Source organism: Ovis aries, chromosome 18, assembly GCF_016772045.2.
Source record: "Ovis aries strain OAR_USU_Benz2616 breed Rambouillet chromosome 18, ARS-UI_Ramb_v3.0, whole genome shotgun sequence".
NCBI classification, from domain to species: Eukaryota; Metazoa; Chordata; class Mammalia; order Artiodactyla; family Bovidae; genus Ovis; species Ovis aries.
The window spans coordinates 31274935-31294915 of record NC_056071.1 but is presented as its reverse complement, the minus strand read 5'-3'; the positions used below and the strand labels follow the sequence as shown (position 1 = coordinate 31294915).

The 19981-nt window shown below is 39.1% G+C and overlaps 1 pseudogene; it reads left to right on the top strand.

Moving 5' to 3' along the window:
* The window catches only part of LOC132658083 (14-3-3 protein epsilon-like), a 42486-nt pseudogene that overhangs the window by 8166 nt on the left and 14339 nt on the right, over nt 1–19981 (top strand).

Genomic DNA, 19981 nt, shown 5'->3' with positions numbered 1-19981 from the left:
AGTCCCATGGCCCCATTTCCAAAATTGCTGGCATATTGAGTGCAACACTTTAGCAGCAGCATCTTTTAGGATTTTAAATAGTTTAGCTGGAATTCCATCACCTCCACTAACTTTTTTTTTTATAGTGATGCTTCCTAAGGCCAACTTGAGTTCATACTCCAGTGTGTGGCTCTAGGTGAATGATCATACCATCATGATTATCCAGGTCATTAAGGTCTTTTTTGTATAGGTCTTCTGTATATTCTTACCACCTCTTCTTAATATCTTCTGCTTCTGTTAGATCCATACCATTTATATCCTTTATTGTGCCCATCTTTGCATGAAATGTTCCCTTGGTATCTCTAATTTTCTTGAAGTTGTCTCTAGTCCTTCCCATTCTGTTGTTTTCCTCTATTATTTTCATTGTTCACTTTGGAAGGCTTTCTTATCTCTCCTTGCTACTCTTTGGAACTCTGCATTCAGATGGGTATATCTTTACTTTTCTCCTTTGCCTTTCACTTCTCTTCTTTTCTCAGCTATTTGTAAGGCCTCCTCAGACAGTCATTTTCCCTTTTTGCATTTCTTTTTCTTGGGGATGGTTTTGATCACTGCCTGCTATACAATGTTACGAACCTCCCTCCATAGTTCTTCAGGCATTCTATCAGATCTAATCCCTTGAATCTATTTGTCACTTCTACATATAATTGTAAGGAATTTTATTTAGGTCACACCTGAATGGCCTACTGGTCTTCCTTACTTTCTTCAATTTAAGTCTAAATTCTGCAATAAGGAGTTCACGATCTGAGCTACAGTCAGCTCCCGGTCTTGTTTTTGCTGACTGTATAGAGCTTCTCCATCTTCGGGTGCAAAGAATATAATCAATCTGATTTCAGTATTGACCATCTGGTGATGTCCCTGTATAGAATCATCTCTTGTGCTGTTGGACGAGGGTGTTTGCTATGACCAGTACATTCTCTTGGCAAACTCTGTTAGCCTTTGCCCTGCTTCACTTTGTATTCCAAGGGCAAACTAGCCTGTTACTTTGGGTATCTCTTGACTTCCTATTTTGCATTCTAGTCCCCTATGATGAAAAGGACATCTATTTTTGGTGTTAGTTCCAGGTCTTATAGGTCTCATAGAACTGTTCAATGTCAATTTCTTTGGCATTAGTGGTTGGGGCATAGACTTGGATTACTGTGATATTGAATGGTTTGCCTCAGAAATGAACAGATTATTCTGTCTTTTTGAGACTGCATCCAAATACAGACCCTTTTGCTATGAGGGCTACTCCATTTCTTCTAAGGGATTCTAGCCCATAGTAGTAGATATAGTGATAATCTGAATTAAATTTGCCTATTCCCATCCATTTTATGATTCCTAAAATGTCTCTTGCCATCTCCTGTTTGACCACCTCCAATTTACCTTGATTCATGGACCTAGCATTCCAGGTTCCTATGCAGTATTGTTCTTTACAGCATCTAACTTTACTTTCACCACCAGACACATCCACAGCTGGGTGGTGTTTCCGCTTTAGCTCAGCCTCCTCATTCCTTCTGGAGCTATCTCTGCTCTTCTCCAGTAGCATATTGGGCATCTACCGACTGGGGGAATTCATCTTTCAGTGTCATATCGTTTTGCCTTTTCATAATGTTCATGGGGTTCTCAAGGCAAGAATGCTGAAATGGTTTGCCATTCCCTTCTCCAATGGACCACATTTTGTCAGAACTCTCCACCATGGTGGAGAGTTCACCTACCATCTTGGGTGGTTCTACAGAGTATGGCTCATAGTTTGAGCTAACTCTGGGAAATAGTGAATGATGTGGAAGCCTGGTGTGCCATAGTCCATGGGGTTGCAAAGAGTCAGACATGACTTAGTGACTGAATAACAACATCAATATAAGATTTTTCTCATCTAGTAATTAAATTTGCCTTTTTAGAATTACTTTTTAGGTCTTTTTATGCTCAGGCTTTGTCTACTTTTTTTTTAAGATATGGGATATATTTCTAATTGCTGTTTTAGTTTTAATGTTCTTATCTACTAATTCTATTGTCTCTGTCATATTTTAGTCTATCTCTATTGACTTATTTTTCTTATCATTATGGGTAATATTTTCATACTTCTTCATATACCTGTTGATTTTTTTTTTTTCTTGAGAATATGTCAAATTTACTAACTTGCTAGCAAGGAACTAGCAAGATGACCAAAGTACGTTGTTTCAGAGAGGGTATGAGGAGAAGGAGTGAGATAGTAGGGGCACAGACCACTCCCCTAAATGGAATGTTGCCGAAGCAGGAAAGAGAGTGGGGTCTTTTGGCAAGATGGTCTCTATCATTTTATCAATTGTCACAGAGAGGGCCTTTGTGGCAAGTGGTCTGAGGTACCTACCATCAAGAGCAGACACACTTGTGTGTGAATTGAAACCACAAAGCTCCTCCCTCCTCCTAGGTGTATCTCACTGGCCGATTAGCAGAGGGCAGGAAACAGTGGCACCCCAGAGAAGCAGCCAGCCTCAGAGCAACAAGTGTGTGTGTGTGTGTGTGTGTGTGTGTGTGTGTGCGCGCGCGCCCGCTCAGTCGCTCAGTCCTGTCTGACTCTTCACGACCCCATGGACTGCAACCCTCCAGGCTCCTCTGTCCATGGGATTCTCCAGGCAAGAAAACTGGAATGAGTTGCCGTTCCCTTCTCCAGGGGATCTTCCCTACCCAGGGATCGAACCTGGGTCTCCTGCACTGCAGGCAGATTTTTTACTGTCTGAGTCACCAGGGAAGCATATGACCCAGAAATTTTACTTTTGGGTCTATACCAAAAGTAATTGAAAGTAGGGTATCAAAACCATATGTCTACACACATGTTCATAGCAGCTTTATTCACTATAGCTGAAACACAGAAGCAAACCAAGTCTGCATTGATGAATGAATAGATGACCAAAATGTGGTATACTCACACAATGGAATATTATTCAGCCTTAAAAAGGAAGGAAGTTCTGCAATATGCTATCAGTTCAGTTCAGTTCAGTTCATTTCAGTCGCTCAGTCGTGTCCGACTCTTTGCGACCCCATGAATCGCAGCAAGCCAGGCCTCCCTGTCCATCACCAACTCCCGGAGTTCCCTCAGAGTTGCATCCATCGAGTCCATGATGCCATCCAGCCATCTCATCCTGGGTCATCCCCTTCTCCTCCTACCCCCAATCCCTCCCAGCATCAGAGTCTTTATGAGGTGTCCAACATACTGGAGCTTCAGCTTTAGCATCATTCCTTCCAAAGAACACCCAGGATTGCTTTCCTTTAGAATGGACCGGTTAGATCTCCTTGCAGTCCAAGAGACTCTCAAGAGTCTTCTCCAACACCACAGTTCAAAAGCATCAATTCTTCGGCACTCAGCTTTCTTCACAGTCCAACTCTCACATCCATACATGACCACAGGAAAAATCATAGCCTTGACTAGACAGACCTTAGTTGGCAAAGTAATGTCTCTGCTTTTGAATATACTATCTAGGTTGGTCATAACTTTTCTTCCAAGGAGTAAGCGTCTTTTAATTTCATGGCTGCAGTCACCATCTGCAGTGATTTTGGAGCCCCCCAAAATAAAGTCTGACACTGTTTCCACTGTTTCCCCGTCTATTTGCCATGAAGTGATGGGACCAGATGCCATGATCTTCGTTTTCTGAATGTTGAGCTTTAAGCCAACTTTTTCACTCTCCTCTTTCGCTTTCATCAAGAGGCTTTTTAGTTCCTCTTCACTTTCTGCCATAAGGGTGGTGTCATCTGCATATCTGAGGTTATTGGTATTTCTCCCGGCAATCTTGATTCCAGCTTGTGTTTCTTCCAGTCCAGTGTTTCTCATGACGTACTCTGCATATAAGTTAAATAAGCAGGGTGACAATATACACCTTTGACGTACTCCTTTTCCTATTTGGAACCAGTCTGTTGTTCCATGTCCAGTTCTAACTGTTGCTTCCTGACCTGCGTACAGAGGAGTGGTGGCTGCGCAGCACAGGAGGGCCTAGAGGAGCTATCCCACGTTGAAGGTCAGGAACGGTGGCGGTAAGGAGATACCCCTCATCCAAGGTAAGGAGCAATGGCTGTGCTTTGCTGGAGCAGCCGTGAAGAGATACCCCACGCCAAGGTAAGAGAAACCCAAGTAAGATGGTAAGTGTTGCAAGAGGGCATCAGAGGGCAGACACACTGAAACCATACTCACAGAAAACTAGTCAATCTAATCACACTAGGACCACAGCCTTGTCTAACTCAATGAAACCAAGCCATGCCTATGGGGCAACCCAAGACGGGCAGGTCATGGTGGAGAGGCCTGACAGAATGTGGTCCACTGGAGAAGGGAATGGCAAACCACTTCAGTATTCTTGCCTTGAGAACCCCATGAACAGTATGAAAAGGCAAAATGATAGGATACCAAAAGAGGAACTCCCCAGGTCATTAGGTGCCCAATATGCTACTGGAGATCAGTGGAGAAAGAACTCCAGAAAGAATGAAGGGATGGAGCCAAAGCAAAAACAATACCCAGCTGTGGATATGACTGGCGATAGAAGCAAGATCCAATGCTGTAAAGAGCAATATTGCATAAGAACCTGGAACGTCCAGTCCATGAATCAAGGCAAATTGGAAGTGGTCAAACAAGAGATGGCAAGGGTGAATGTCGACATTTTAGGAATCAGCGAACTAAAATGGACTGGAATGGGTGAATTTAACTCAGATGACCATTACTTCTACTACTGCGGGTAGGAATCCCTCAGAAGAAATAGAGTAGCCATCATGATCAACAAAAGAGTTCGAAATGCAGTACTTGGATGCAATATGCTATAACATAGATAAACCTCAAGGATATTACACTAAGTGAAACAAGCCAATCACAAAGAAGATAAATACTGTATGATTCCAATTAGATGAGGTACTTAGGGGAATTGAATTCAGAGAGATAGAAGGTAAAATGGTGGTTAACCAGGGGTTGGGGCTAGGGAAGAATGAGGAGTTATTATTTAAAGGGTCTGGAGTTTCAGTTTTACAAGATGAAAAGAGTTATGGGGATGAAAGTTGGTGATGGTTACACAACAATGTGAATGTACTTAATATCACTGAACTGTGAACTTAAACATGGTTAAAATGATAGACGTTATATTATGGGTATTTTACCACAATAAAGAAAAAATCACAAAACTGGAGTACCTTGGGGGCTACCCTGTAGGGCTATAAGCACAATGGGCTGCATAGAAGACTTCCGTGTGTGTCTGGAAGGACAATTTAGTAATGATGAGAAGGAGAGAGAAAGAGCCTGGCTCCTAGGGAGACTGGAGGAGGCCAGGCTGAGAAGAACAGAGATAAGGATGGAAAGGTTCAAAAAATTCCATTGCATGGTCAGAGCAAGACGCTTCTGCAGACATCGTTAGTTGTGATATTTCTAAAGTAGTCATCAGAAATGTAGCATGTAAGGTGGAGTGGATGGAGCAACCTGTTAGAGGCTGAGCACAAAGAACCTGAACTAAGATGTAGGAGAAGTAGAAAAAGTAGGAAAGGAAAGAAGGGAAGGAGAAAGGAAGGCAAGAAGTGGGAGAGGGGCAATGATTTAGTGAGAGAAAAATGGTAGGCCTGTAGGAGAAAAAGGCAGAGAGGAATCAAGATTTTTCAGAAGGGACCATCAGCAACAGAAAAAGAGTTCTTAGGATGCCACACATGCTCATCAAATCCTACTCTCCCAACAAGAGTTCAGAAGAGAAGCTGTTTATCTAATACCATTGTAAAAGCAATGGTGTTTCTCCCTCTTCCCTTGTCCACTCACCAAGTACTTAGGATGGGCAGGTACTGTGCCACAGAATCTGACCATTAGGGTCCAGTCTGGGCCTTGGGACTGGTGGAGGGGATCATTCGAGGAAAGGCAAGGTGTCTGGTGCCAAGAGACTATGCTGCCAGAACGCAGAAGGGATGGGCCGGGAGAGAGATGCTGTATCTGGGCTGGAGCCAGACCTGGAGGAGGACCCTGAATGTGACAACAGACCAGAGGGCTGCCAGGAAGAGAGCCACACTGAGGCGAAACCAACAGAGGTGGGCTGCGGCGGTGCATCAGAGCCCTCTCCAGGCACCCACAGTGATGCACAGCTAGGGATTCCAGCCAAGAAATGACATTGCACAGGAAGATCTGCTTGTCTGCAGACTGAAGGATGGGCGACCTGCCGGGAGCCAGCAAGAGGAATCCCGCCCATGGCAAAAGTCATGGGGAAGGAAGCCCGACAAAACGCAAAGGCGTGATCTGGCTTCAGGGGTTCCCCCTGAACTTTCCTGAACATCTACCCCACAAAACCAGAGTCTGCCTGCCTTATTGTACTGTGCTTTCCACTCTTCTGCCTCTAATAGGAATTAATTTAGGGCTCCAGTTAACAGTCTCCTACACATGAAAGGAATGTTTCAGCTCAAACCCCTCTGATGGCTCTCTAACTTGCCTGACAGGTTCCCCTGGACTTTCACAATTTGTGAATTGCTTACAGCCTCCCAGCCATGAGAGGCACAAAGCTTAAAGCATCTTAAAGATACAGAGCCTTTTCTAAAGAGCTAAAAATTATATTGGTGATGGGTTTTCACTGTTGACTCAATGACTGCTGCCAGGCCTCCATATTCTTTATCTTTTAGGCACCTGGGAGGATATTAATCAATGTAATCGGGATGCAGAAATAGGAATATAGTAGTTTTGATGTTAGCAACATTAGACTTTTGAGTTAATTACTTTTCTCTTTGTTAGAAATTACTGTACTCCTTTTACTTGTTATAAATTGTTGTATCCTTGCTATATAAGAATATTACTTTATTTAATGCTTTTTGAGAGTGGAACCAGACTTTGGGACGAACAACACAAATAAGTCTTCTGGTTGACAAACCCTTATCAGAAAAGGGCTGTAAAATGTTAATTGGCCTTCTGGCTGGAAGATGATGTAAATCACCTAAGACTTGTGTATACAACTAAGTATGCAGAGAAAAGGCCTGATCTCAATAAGAGTCAGGGCTGCTGACACTGCATAATTTTGTATTACCCATTGATCTCTATGTACAATCAAAAAGTATAAAAGGCCTTCTGAACAATAAAGGATGGACTGGTTTCTTGGACTAGTCTCTCGAACTAGTTTCTTGGAAATCTGGTTTCCCCCGTGTCTCTCTCTCTCTTTCTCCCTCTCCCTCCCTCTCCTTTTCTGGCTGAATTCCCATCTGGAGCGGGGAGGCTCACCACGTCTACTAACTTGCCCCAGCTTTTAAGTCCCATGAGAGAGGGAGCCCAAGGCGGGCACCCTCCACTATTCAAATGAGCGCCGGTGGCCTAACGTAGATGGTGCAAACTTCTTGTCCTGAAGTTTTATTGGCTTTCCCCGTAAACCAAGTTATTCAGCCTCTTTTCTCCACTAAGTTTTCCTACTATACTATTCCTTCTTAATTTCTTTTATATTTCTAAATAAATAAGTTTTTCCTCGCCTACTCCGTCTCCCCTTTGAATTCCCTGGATCCACCGGGGCTGGACCCCAGCAGCAACCTGCATACTCTGCATCCTCTAAGGTTGAGAAAATGCACTGAGGGTGGCCTGCCTGTTTATAAGTCCCTCGTGTTGCTTTGGGGCTTCCCAAGTGGCGCAGTGGTTAAGAATCCACCTGCCAATGCAGACGAGGCAAGATATGAGTCTTTAAAAATATTCATGAAGTCTAATTTGTCTATTTTTTTCTCTTGTTATCTGTACCTTCAGTGTCATAGCCAAGAAATCATTGCCAAACCCAGTGTTGTGAAGGTTTGGTCCTATGGTTTCTTCCAACAGTTTTATTGTTTCTGGTCTTACATTTGGGTCTTTCATCCATTTTGAGTGAGTTTTTACATATGGTGTTAAGAATTCACCTTCATTCTTTTGCATGTGGCTATCCAATTTTCTCAGCACCATTTGTTGAAAATGCTGTACTTTACCTCACTGAATGGTCTTGTCACCTTTATAAGAAATCATTTGATTGTATATATCAAAGTTTGTTTCTGGGGTCTCTATCCTATTCCATTGGTCTTCAGGCCTATCTTTATGCCCATACCACAGGTTTTGATGACTGTAGCTTTAAGTTTTGAAATCAGGAAGTGTGAGTGCTCTAGTTTTGTTTTCCTTTTTCAAGATTGTTTTGTGCATTCAGGGTCTCTTGAGATTGCATATGAATTTTAGGGTTTTTTCCTCCTATTTTCACACAGAAGTCATTGGGATTTTTGGTAGAAATTGCATTGAATCTGTAGGTTGTTTTAGGTAATATTGACATTTTAACAATATAAAGTCTTCTGATCAATGAGTATGAGACGTATTTACATTTATTTATATCTTTAATTTATTTCCTCAGTGTTTTGTAGTTTCCATTGTACAAATCTTTCTCCTCCTTGGTTAAGTAAATTCCAAAGTATTTTATTTTTTTGAGCAATTGTAAATGGAATTATTTTTATAACTTCTTTTTCAGATTGGTCATTGTTTGTGTATAAAAATGCAACTGATCTTTGTGTGTTGATTTATATCCTGTTACTTATTGAATCTATCAGGATTTTTTGTTGTTAAATCTCAATAAAATTAGGTTTCTCAACATATAAGATCATATTATCTGCAAACAGGTAATTTTACTTCTTCCTTTTCAATTTGGATGCTTTTATTTCTTTTTCTCATCTAAGTGCTCTGGCTAGAACTTCCAGTGCCATGTTGAATAGAAGTGATAAAAGCAGACATCCTTGCTGTATTCCTGATTTTAGAGGAAAAGCTTTCAGTCTTTCACAGTTGAGTATGATGTTTACTTTGTATTTTTTAATATGACTTTTATTATGTTAAGGTAGTTTCTTAGTTTGTTTCATTATAAAAGACTTGGATTTTTTCAAATTCTTTCCTGCATCAGTTGAGATGATCATGTGTTTCTCTTTTTCCCTTCATTCTGTTAATGTGGGACATTACATTCGTTGGCTTTGCTATGTTGGACCATCCTTGCATTCCAGAAATAAACTTCACTTGTCCATGATATATAATATTTTTAATATGCTGCTGAATTCTGTTTGCTAGTATTTTCCTGAGGACTTTTTGCAGAATGTTTATAGGGATGTTGAGCTGTAGTTTTCTTTTCTCATTGTATCTTTTTCTTTGGTATCAGGGTTATCCTGATCTCATAGAATGAGTTACAAAGCGTCCTTCCTGTTCACTTCTTTGGAAAGATTTGAAGGATTGGTATTAGTTTTTTGAATTTTTGATGGAGTGCTCACTTCAGCAGCACAGTATTCTAAAATCTTTGATGGAATTTACCAGTGAATCCATCAGGCCCGGGGCTTTTCTTAGTTGGCAGATTTTGGATTTCTGATTCAATCCCCTTACTAGTTATGGGTATATTCAGATTTTCTATTTCTTCATGCTTTAATCTTGGTAGGCTTTGTGTTTCTAGAAAATTTTTATCTAGGTTATCTAATTTATTGATGTACAATTGTAATAGTACCATTTTATAATCCCTTTTCCCCCTATAGAATTGGTAGTAATCTTTTTACTGTACTGATTTTAGTCATTTGAATCTCCTCTATTTTTTCCTTAGTCCATCTAGCTAAAAGTTTGACAATTTTGTTGATTTTTTTCAAAGAGCCAACTTTAGGTTTCATTGCTTTTCTGTTATTTTTCTATTTTATATTTTGCTTATTGCTGCTCTAATCTTTAGTATTTCCTTCCTTCTGCTAGCTTTGCATTTAGTTTGTTCTTCTTTTTTAGTTCCTTAAGTTATAAAGTTAGGTTGTTTTGAGCTCTTTTCTGTTTTGTTTTTTAAGGTAAGCATTTATAGTTATAAATTCCCCCCAGCTCTATTTTTCCTGCATCCTATGTTTGTGTATGCTGCATTTTCATTTATCTCTAAGTATTTTCTCTTTGTATTTATATTTATTTATTTATGGTTGTACTGGGTCTTCATTGCAGTGCACAGGATCTTTGTTGCTGCAAGGGGATTTTCTCTAGCTGCAGCAAGCAAGGGCTACTCTCTAGTTGCAGAGGGTAAGTTTCTCATAGCGGTGGCTTCTCCTGTTGCAGAGCACAGGCTCTAGGGCACACAGGTTTCAGTAGTTTCAACTCATGGGCTCTAGAGCACAGACTCGGTCGCCCCGTGGCACATGGGATCCTAACTGTCAGACCAAGGACTGAACCCATGTCCCCTGCATTAGCAGGTGAACTCTTAACTACTGGACCACCAGGGAAGACCCTCTAAGTATTTTCTAATTTCCTTTGTGATTTCTTCTTTGATCCATTGGTTGTTTAAAAATATGTTGTTTAATCTCCACAATTTGTGAACTTTCCTTTTTTTGAATTCTAACTTCATCTCCTTTTGAGTAGAGAAGATACTTTGTATGATATCTTTTTTTTTTTAAATCTATTGAGACTTACTTTGTGGCTTAATGTATAGTCTACACTGAAAAATGTCCCATGTGCTTTTGAGGAGAATGTGTATTCTGCTGTTAGGCAGAGTGTTTTGTATATGTGTGTTAGATCTAGTTGGTTTATTGTGTTGTTTAACCCTTTATTTCTTTATTTATGTTCTGTCTGGTTATTCTGTCCATTATGGTGAGTGAGATATTAGAGCCTCCAACTATTATTGTAATAATACCTATTTCTCCCTTCAGTTCTGTCATTTTTGTTTCATATATTTTGATGGTCTGTCATTCAGTTCAGTTCAGTTACTCAGTCGTGTCCAACTCTTTGCAACTCCATGAATCGCAGCACGCCAGGCCTCCCCGTTCATCACCAACTCCCGGCGTTCACTCAGACTCATGTCCATCGAGTCAGTGATGCCATCCAGCCATCTCATCCTCTGTCGTCCCCTTCTCCTCCTACCCCCAATCCCTCCCAGCATCAGAGTCTTTTCCAATGAATCAACTCTTCGCATCAGGTGGCCAAAGTACTGGAGCTTCAGCTTTAGCATCATTCCTTCCAAAGAAATCCCAGGGCTGATCTCCTTCAGAATAGACTGGTTGGATCTCCTTGCAGTCCAAGGGACTCTCAAGAGTCTTCTCCAACACCACAGTTCAAAAGCATCAATTCTTCAGCACTCAGCTTTCTTCACGGTCCAACTCTCACATCCATACATGACACTGGAAAAACCATAGCCTTGACTAGATGGGCCTTTGTTGGCAAAGTAATGTCTCTGCTTTTGAATATACTATCTAGGTTGGTCATAACTTTTCTTCCAAGGAGTAAGTGTCTTTTAATTTCATGGCTGCAATCACCATCTGCAGTGATTTTGGAGCCCCCCAAAATAAAGTCTGACACTGTTTCTACTGTTTCCCCATCTATTTCCCATGAAGTGATGGGACCAGATGCCATGATCTTAACGTTTTCTGAATGTTGAGCTTTAAGCCAACTTTTTCACTCTCCTCTTTCACTTTCATCAAGAGGCTTTTTAGTTCCTCTTCACTTTCTGCCATAAGGGTGGTGTCATCTACTTATCTGAGGTTATTGATATTTCTCCCGTCAATCTTGATCCCAGCTTATGCTTCTTCCAGTCCAGAGTTTCTCATGATATACTCTGCATATAAGTTAAATAAGCAGGGTGACAATATACAGCCTCGACGTACTCCTTTTCCTATTTGGAAACCAGTCTGTTGTTCCATTTCCAGTTCTAATTGTTGCTTCCTGACCTGCAGATGTACAGATATTTATAATGGTTACATATTCTTGCTGTATTGAATCTTTTGTTAATGCATAACATCCTTCATTGTCTCTTATAATTTTTTTCATTTAAAGTCTATTTTGTATGATATTTAGTGTTGCCACTCTTGTTCTCTTTTGGTTACAATTTGCATGAAAAATATTTTTGCATCCTTTCAGTTTTAACCTGTTTGTGTCTTTGGATCTCAAGTGAATCTCTTGTAGATAGCATATGGTTGGATCATATATTTTTATCCATTCTTCCAACCTCTGTCTTTGATTGGAGTGTTTATATTAATGTAACTACATTCAAGAGTGAATTATTTGTCACTGTGCTATTTGTTTTCTATATGCCTTATAACCTTTTTGCTTCTTATTTTCTGCATTCTTGTCTTTTGTGTTTAGTTCTTTTTTTGGTAGTAAAATATTTGAATTCCTTTCTCATTTTTTTTTCATATATATTCTATAGCTATTTTTTTGTGGTTACAATGGGGATTACATTTAACATTTTAAAGTTAAGATACTCTGATTTGAATTACAGAGTATTTACATTAATATTAGCATTTGTAGTAACAATTGATTTTTTCTTTAAATGTTTTAGTCCTTGAAATCATATAGAAAGCAAAAAGCACAGTTACAAACCAGTTACTAGCATTTATAATTGCCCATGTATTTACATTTGTTGATATCTTTATTTCTCTCTTTGACTTTAAGTTACTACCTGGTATCCTCTTTTAAACTTGCAGGACTGTCTTGAGCATTTCTTTGTTTATTTTATTTATCTATTTTTAACCCTTTTATTTTGTATTGGAGTATAGAAGATTAATAAACAATGTGACACATTTAGATGAGCAGCAAAAGGACCCAGCCATACAAACACATGTATCCATTCTCTCCCCAACTCCCCTCCCATCCAGGCTACCATGTAACATTGAGCAGAGTTCCATGTGCTATACAGTAGGTCCTTGTTGGCTATCCATTTTAAACATAGCCGTGTGTACTTGCCCATCCCAAACTCCCCAACTATCCCTTCCTTGCAGGGCAGGTCTATTGGTCACAAAGTCCCTCAATTTTCAACTATCTGGGAATTTCTAGATTTCTCCCTTGCTCTTAGAGAACAGTTTTGGTGGATATAGGACTTTTGGCTGACATTTTTTTCTTTTAGTAGTTCAAATGTATGGGCCTACTGTCTTATAGCTCAAAAATTGTGTCAGAAATCTGACAATTATCTTATTAAGTTTCCTTTGTATGTGATGATTTGCTTCTCTCTTGCTGCTCTTAAGATTCTCTTTGCCTACCTTTTTACAGTTTAATTATGACTCGATGTGATTCTCTTTGAGTTCATCTTATTGGAGTTTGTTGAGCTTCCTGGATGTTCATATTTATGTCTTTCATCAAATTTGTGAAGTTTCCAGTTGTTATGTCTTTAAATTCTTTCTGCCCCTTTCTCTCTCTCACCTCCTACTGGGACTGCCACAGTGCGTGTTTTGCTCCTCTTGATGGTGTCCCACAGGTCTCTTAGGGTCCATTTACTTTTCTTCAATCTCTTTTCTTTCTTCTCCTTAGACTCAATAATTGTCATTGTCCTATCTTCAAGTTGGCTAACTCTTTCTTCTTCCTGTTCAAATCTGCCTTTGAATCCCTGTAGTGAGTTTTTCATTTCAGTTATTGCATTTATAGCTCCAGAATTTCTTTTTGGTCCCTTTTTGTTTTCTGTCTCTTTATTGATATTTCCATTTTGTTCACACATCATTTTCTTGACTTCATCCCATTTTCCTTGAGTTCTTTGAGCATCTTTAAGACAATTGTTTTGAAGTCTTTGTGTAGTATATCTGCCATTATATCTTTTTCAGAGATAGTTTCCATTGATTTATTTTTTTTCTATGAGAAACATACTTACTGTTTCTTTGTGTGCCTTGTCATTTTTTGTGAACACTGGATATTCGAATCAATTAATATGATAATTCTGGAAATCAGATTATCCCCTTTTCCAAGAGTTTACTGGGGGTTTTTTCGTTTGTTTGTTTTACTTGTCTTTTTAATTGTTGTAGGCTATCTTTGTACTGAGGATCAGCCTGAGGTATAAATTCAATGTCTTCTCATATCTTTTCTGAGACTCCCTGGGCATGTATGGTCATTTTCTAATTTTCCTTGTATATGCATATGTTTTTAAATATCCTAGTCTTTAATGTCTGGTTCCTGAGAGGGGGGAAAAAGATAAAAATGAAGGGTAGATAAAAAGATGCCATACCTTTAAATCCTATGTACGTCACTTCAGCTAGAGAGGGAGGAGCTTGCAAAACAGGAAAGATGCAACAACGGCTGCCAACCTCTTCGTCTCCACCTCTGTAATCAGAAACAGCAATCAGCCATCACAAAAGAGATCCCTGATATTTGGAGGACAGGATCCCTGATCTTTGCTGCTACAGACTGCATGCAAGCTATTGCAGGAATATGTGCGCAGCTGCCTGCCATGTGGCTGTGGGGTGGAAGATGGGTAGCTCCTGCTGTGCTAAGAGCTAAAATTGGCTGAAATTAGCCACAGTTCACCATCCAAGTCCTCCCACTGGAAGCTGAAAGCCTTCAACAGATTCCAGATTTCCAGAATATATACATCAGACAGAATTTGCTGGTGCAGCTCTAGGTGGGGAGACAGATTCCTGGTGCTTCCTATTTTGATGTCATCCTAGAATCTTCCTCTATACCTGGTGCTTTTTTATTGGATGCCAGATTCTGTCATTTAAAATTGTGTTTTGGAGTTTTTTGTATTTCTTTGATTTTGATCTTACATGCAGTTAGTTATTTGGTAACAATGTGACTCCTTTGAGACTTGCTTGTGATTTTTTTTTTTTCATGGAGCCAGAGTAGTCTTTATTCTAGGACTCATTTGGCAATACTCCTCTGAGACATCTCTCTGATGTCTACTTTGTCAAGAGATCCTTGCACCCAGCTGTTGAGAACATGAACTGTTCCCAGGTTTTGGTTCTGGTTCTTGTTCCTCTTGTCCTTTGCTTTGGTAGCATCCTCATGTAGTGTGCCATTTAGTGCTCAGCTGAAGACTATAGATTACGGAGCTCTCTTTCTCTGTGAAGGTTTCTTATTCCAGTACTCTGCATCTTCCAGCCACCTTCAACTTCCCAGACTCTCAACCTTCTCTTCAACTCTGGTGTAAATATTAGTATACAGATTTAAGGGGTAGATGTATATTTTCACTTCTCATGAGTATATACCTAGGAGTCAGATTTCTGGGGCATATGGTAAGTATATGTTTTACCTTACAAGAAGCTGCCAAATTATGTTCCAAGTGGCTACACTAAGTGCACCCAACAAAATGATTGCACTGTTTTACAGTTTCACCCAGTAACATATAAAAATTCCAAATACTCTTCATTCTCTCCATTTTTCTTTCAGCTATTCCAACAAGTACGTAATGGCATCACATTGTACTTTTAATTTTCATATTCTTAATGATGATATTGAGCATTTAAACTGTGCTTATTGTCATCTCCATATCTTCTTTGATGAGGTTTCTATTAAAATATTTTCCACATTTTTAAAGTTGTGTGATTTTTGGCTTTTAATTAATAATTTTTCATTTACATGCCATCAAACTCATACTTGTACAACCAAAAAATAAAATAAAATAAACTTGTACTATTATCACCATCATATACTTTTAGAAATTTTTCATCACTTCAAAAATTCCTTTGTGCCCATTTGTCCTCAGTCTCTGCTCCCACCCCAAGACCAAGGCAACTGGTGATCTGTTTTATATCTTCATAAAGTTGCATTATTTAAATTTTGCACAAATGAAATGATTCAATATGTAAATAATATTTTGTTTCTGTTTTTCTCTGTTTAGCATAATGTTTTTGAGATTCTTTAATGTTATAGCATTTACCAATAGTTTGTTTATTTTCTATTGATATATAGTAATACATTAATGCATTATATATAGTAATCCATTTGAATGCAGAGTTCCAAAGAATAGCAAGGAGAGATAAGAAAGCCTTCCTCAGTGATCAATGCAAAGAAATAGAAGAAAACAACAGAATGGGAAAGACTAGAGATCTCTTCAAGAAAATTAGAGATACCAAGGGAATATTTCATGCACAGATGGGCTCAATAAAAGACAGAAATGGTCTGGACCTAACAGAAGCAGAAGATATTTAGAAGAGGTGGCAAGAATACACAGAAGAACTGTACAAAAAGATCTTTATGACCGAGATAATCATAATGATGTGATCACTCACACTCATCTAGAGCCAGACGTCCTGGAATGTGAAGTCAAGTGGGCCTTAGGAAGCAACACTACAAACAAAGCTAGTGGAGGTGATGGAATTCCAGTTGAGCTATTTCAAATCCTAAAAGATGATGTTGTGAAAGTGCTGCACTCAATCTGTCAGCAAATTTGGAAAACTCAGCAGTGGCTACAGGACCAGAAAAGGTCAGATTTCATTCCAGTCCTAAAGAAAGACAATGCCAAAGAATGATCTGACTACCGCACAATGGCACTCATCTCACATGCTAGTAAAGTAATGCTCAAAATTCTCCAAGCCAGGCTTCAGAAATATGTGAACTGTGAACTTCCTGATGTTCAAGCTGGTTTTAGAAAAGGCAGAGGAACCAGAGATCAAGTTGCCAGGATCAAATTGCTGCTGGATCATCGAAAAAGTAAGAGAGGTTCAGAAAAACATGTATTTCTGCTTTATTGACTATGCCAAAGCCTTTGACTGTGTGGATCACAATAAACTGTGGAAAATTCTGAAAGAGATGGGAATACCAGACCACCTACCTGCCTCTTGAGAAACCTACATGCAGGTCAGGAAGCAACAGTTAGAACTGGACATGGAACAACAGACTGGTTCCAAATAGGGAAAGGAGTACGTCGAGGCTGTATATTGTCACTCTGCTTATTTAACTTATATGCAGAGTACATCATGAGAAACGCTGGGCTGGAAGAAGCACAAGCTGGAATCAAGATTGCTGGGAGAAATATCAATAACCTTAGATATGCAGATGACACCACCCTTATGGCAGAAAGTGAAGAGGAGCTAAAGAGCCTCTTGATGAAAGTGAAAGAGGAGAGTGAAAAAATTGGCTTAAAGCTCAACATCCAGAAAACTAAGATCATGGCATTCAATCCCATCACTTTGTGGCAAATAGATGGGAAAACAGTGGAAACAGTGCCTGACTTTTTTTTTGGGCTCCCAAATCACTGCAGATGGTGATTGCAGCCATGAAATTAAAAGACACTTACTCCTTAGACTTCCTGGTGGCTCAGACGGTAAAGTGTCTGCCTACAATGTGGGAGACCTGGGTTCAATCCCTGGGTTGGGAATATCCCCTGGAGAAGGAAATGGCAACCCACTCCAGTACTCTTGCCTGGAAAATCCCATGGACAGAGGAACCTGGTGGGCTACAGTCCATGGGGTCACAAAGAGTCGGATACGACTGAGCGACTTCATTTTCATTTACTCCTTGGAAGAAAAGTTATGACCAACCTAGACAGCATATTAAAAAGCAGAGACATTACTTTGTCAACAAAGGTCCATCTAGTCAAGGCTATGGTTTTCCCAGTAGTTATGTATGAATGTAAGAGTTGGACTATAAAGAAAGCTAAGCGCAGAAGAATTGATGCTTTTGAACTGTGGTTTTGGAGAAGACTCTTGAGAGTCCCTTGGACTGCAAGGAGATCCAACCAGTCCATCCTAAAGCAGATCAGTCCTGGGTGTTCATTGGAAGGACTGATTTGAAGCTGAAACTCCAATACTTTGGCCACCTGATGCAGAGAGCTGACTCATTGGAAAAAACCCTGATGCTGGGAAAGATTGAGGGCAGGAGGAGAAGGGGGCAACAGAGGATGAGATGGTTGGATGGCATCACCAACTCAATGGACATGGGTTTGGGTAGACTCCAGCAGTTGGTGATGGACAGGGAGACCTGACGTGCTGCGGTTCATGGTGTTGCAAAGAGTTGGACACTACTAAGTGAATGAACTGAACTGAACTGAACTGAATGCATTATAAGGCTATATCACATTTTGTTTATTCATCTACCAGTTGATGAGCATTTGGATTTTTACCAGTTTTAAATTATTATGAATAATGTTACCATGAATGTTCATCAACAAGTTTTTGTTGTTATTGTTTTTTGCCACACCATGCAGCATGCAGAACCTTAGTTTCTTGACCAAGGCTCAAACCCACATCCCCTGCATTGGAAGCATGGAATCTTAACCATTGGATCACCAGGAAACTCCCCATAAACAAGTCTTTGTGTGGTAAACATATGTTTTCATTTCACTTGGGTAGCTAACTAGGAGTAGAAATGCTTGATTGTGTATTAAATACATGTTTTATTTCTTTGATGAAATATCTCTTCAACATTTTGCCAAATTTTTAATTGGATTTTTTGTCTTCCTATTGTTGAGTTGTAAGCGCTCTTTATGTATTCTGGATACACGTACCTTAGCAGATACATGATTTACAAAAAAGTTATCTCTCTCAGTTATCATTTCACTTACTTGACAGTATCTTTTGAACCCCAAAGTTTTAAAATTTGATGAAGTACAATTTACTTGTTTCTTCTTTTGTTGCTTATCCTTTTGCTGTCGCATCTTAGAAGGCTTTGCCTAATCCAAGGTCATGAAAGTTTATGCCCATGTTTTCTTCTAAACGTTTTAGATTTTTAGCTCTTATGCTTAGGAATATAATCCACTTGGAGTTAACTTTTTTGTAAGGTATAAGGAAGGGGTTAACTTTTTTCTTTTACATGTAGTTATCCAGTATCCTAGTATAATTTTTTTAAAGACTATTTTTTCCACACTGAATGCCTAGGCACTCTTGCTGAAAATCAGTTGACCATAAATGTCAGAGTTTATTTCTGGACTCTAAATTCTATTCCATTGATCTATATGTCTATTCTTATGTGATACTGAACAGTCATGATTACTGTAGCTTTGTTGTGTTTTAACATCAGAAAGTGTGATTCCTCCAACTTCGTTCTTCTTTTTCAAGATTGTTTTGACTATTCTGAGTCACTTGCATTTCCATATAAGTTTTAGAATCAGCTTTTCAGTTTCTGCAAAAAACACAGCTGGGATTTTGATTTTGATTCCACTAAATCTGTAGACCAATTTGGGGAGTATTGCCATCTTAAGAATATTGTCTTCATCCAATCCATGAACATGAAATATCTTTCCATAAATGTATAAAGGTCTTCTTAAATTTCTTTCAGTGATGTTTTATAGATTTCAGTGTGTGAATCCTGTACTTTTCTTTAAGTTTATTTGCAAGTAATTTACTCTTTTTTATGCTATTGTAAGTGGAATTGCTTTCTTTGTTTCACTTTTGGATTGGTCATTGCTATTGTATTTGCTTAAATTTTGTTCAAAGAAATTTTTCTGAATTTATTTATTATTTTAAATAGGTTTTTCTATGGCTTCCATAGGATTTTCTATATGCAAGATCATGTTATCTGAAAATAGAGATAGTTTTACTTTCTTGCTTTCCAAAAGAATACTCTTCCTCTCCCTCTACCCTTTACTTTTGTAATTATCCTGGCTATTATCTCTAGTACAATGTTTGAATAGAAATGGTGGAATTGAACATCTTGTTCCTGATCTTAGGGGGAGAGCTTTCAGTCTTTCATCACTAAATATGGGTTTTTCATAGATGCCCTTTATCAGATTGAGGAAGTTCCTTTCTATTCATAGTTTTCTGAGTGTTTTCATCATGAAAGGGTGTTGAATTTTATCAAATGGCTTATCCACATTGTTGAAATGATTGTGCAGTTTTTGTTCTTTTTTCTATTAATACATTGTATAACATTGCTTTTCTTTTTCAGACTCTTTGAAGCAAAAACTTAGATTATTAATATTTTACTTTTCTCCTATTCTAACCTAAGCATTTAAAGCTATAAATTATTCTTTAAGCGTTGATTCAACAACATGCAATAAATATAGATATACTGTGTTTGAATTTTCATTCAATTCAATTTATTCCACTTTCTTTTTTTTAAGAAGTGTCTTGTTTAGGATTTCCCTGTTGGGACAGTGGCTGGGAATCCACCTGCCAATGCAGGGGACACAGTTTTAATCCCTGGTCTGGGAAATTTCCACATGCCTCAGAGCAACTAAACCCTTGTGCCACCACTACTGAGCCTGCAAGCTGAAACTATTGAGCCTGAGCGCTACAACTTCTAAGGCCCATGTACCTAGAGCCTGTGCTCTAAAACAAGAGACGTCACTGCAATGAGAAGACTGTGCACCATGATGAAGAGTAGCCCCTGCTTGCTGCAGCTAGAGAAAGCCAGTGCACAGCAACAAAGACCTAACAT